We start from the raw sequence: 1750 nt of genomic DNA, 5'->3' as shown, positions 1-1750 counted from the left end.
AATAAGTCAGTTCAGTGCAACTGTCCTTCTCAGTTGTGTCTACCATAATGATACGAACCAAGCCTTTGAAAGTTAAATATCTGATTTGATACACACCAGGACCACTTCAACTCTTCACAACTACTAATGCTTAACAATGTTACTTCAGTTCTTCTTCTTGTACAATATCAACTTAGTAAAATATCACTGCGTCATAGTTTAAATTTTAGCTTGGTATATTCAATAAACCATTGTTTTGTTGTTTTGGTATATTCAATAAACCATTGTTTTGTAGGTGGTACTGTAAAAAAACTGAGTCATCCAGAAAACTATCTGGTACTAATCAGCTTGGCAAGGACCGTCCCTCTGCAATGTAACTGGTCAAACACTTGTAAAATTGATGAATTTTCTGCTCCCACAGTGTCACAGTATTGCTTCTGTTTACAGCAGTGATTTGTTTCCATGCTTTTAGACAGAGTTAAGTACCTCACAACAATCGAGGTACAATACGGAACTTGGATTCTTCAAGAAAGAACACAGTGCTGTAATAGGCCAGGGCAGTGAGCTGGCAGAGTTGTTAGCACACTGGGCAAAATGCTTAGCAGTATGTCACCCACCGCTACGTTCTGAGTTCAAATTCCACTAAGGTCGACTTTGCCTTTCATCCTTTCGGGGGTCAATCAAATAAGTACCAGTTACACACTGAGGTCGATGTAATCAACTTAAACCCTTTGTCTGTCCTTGTTTGTCCCCTCTATATTTAGTGCCCTGTGGGAAATAAAGAAATTTTTATAAAAAGGCTTTGGATGATTATCATATCTGGGGTCAGGAATAACTGCAAGGGTCTTCTAAAATTTAAAGCAACGAATGGTTACATGAAGAATAACTCAGAGAATGACGTCATTTTTACAACTTTGTTATGGAGTGGCTGGCCCAGTCAGGAAGAGAACATACATACATACATATACTTTCAGCTTCTTACCTATTACCATTGGAGCAACAGGATATGTACCAACCAGTCTGGAGCAAACTATGGCTGAACTTGGGATCTTGGGGAGAGAACACAAATATCTCATTCATTCCTCAAGATATTGGAATTTACAGGATGATGGTTAAAAGAAGATAATTTCCTTCACAATCTTGCTACCAAGAAGGTGACCGATCGAAATTTTACTCTAAATTAAAAAGAGAAAGAGAACATACATACATACATACATGCATGCACATGCACACACACACACACACACACACACACACACACACACACACACACATACATGTATACATACATACATACATACTGCCCAACAGACATGAATGTACATTCAAAAGTTCAGAGAAAATAGAACATTTATTGCGAATTAATGTGGTACTTACATCTCTTGTACCCCGACTATGGATTCTCATTTGTACCTATCATCATAGGTACACTTGGTTAGGTATCAACAAATTTGCATAAAAACCTAGAACACTCGGTTTCACCGAAAAAGAGCAAAAGAAACTGACGCGGATTCTCCAAATCCAATCTATTAGTGGCACAGTGAAGATCTGTAAGATATCCCAAAGATTCTCCATCTGAGAATCTTATGCGAATAGGCACAGGAGTGGCTGTATGGTAAGTAGCTTGCTTACCAACCACATGGTTCCGGGTTCAGTCCCACTGCGTGGCACTTTGTGCAAGTGTCTTCTACTATAGCCTCGGGCTGACCAAAGCCTTGTCAGTGGATTTGGTAGACGGAAACTGAAAGAAGCCCGTCGTATAAATGTATGT

This window comes from Octopus bimaculoides, chromosome 3 (genome assembly GCF_001194135.2).
Source record: "Octopus bimaculoides isolate UCB-OBI-ISO-001 chromosome 3, ASM119413v2, whole genome shotgun sequence".
NCBI lineage: Eukaryota > Metazoa > Mollusca > Cephalopoda > Octopoda > Octopodidae > Octopus > Octopus bimaculoides.
This window is presented reverse-complemented; position numbering follows the sequence as displayed.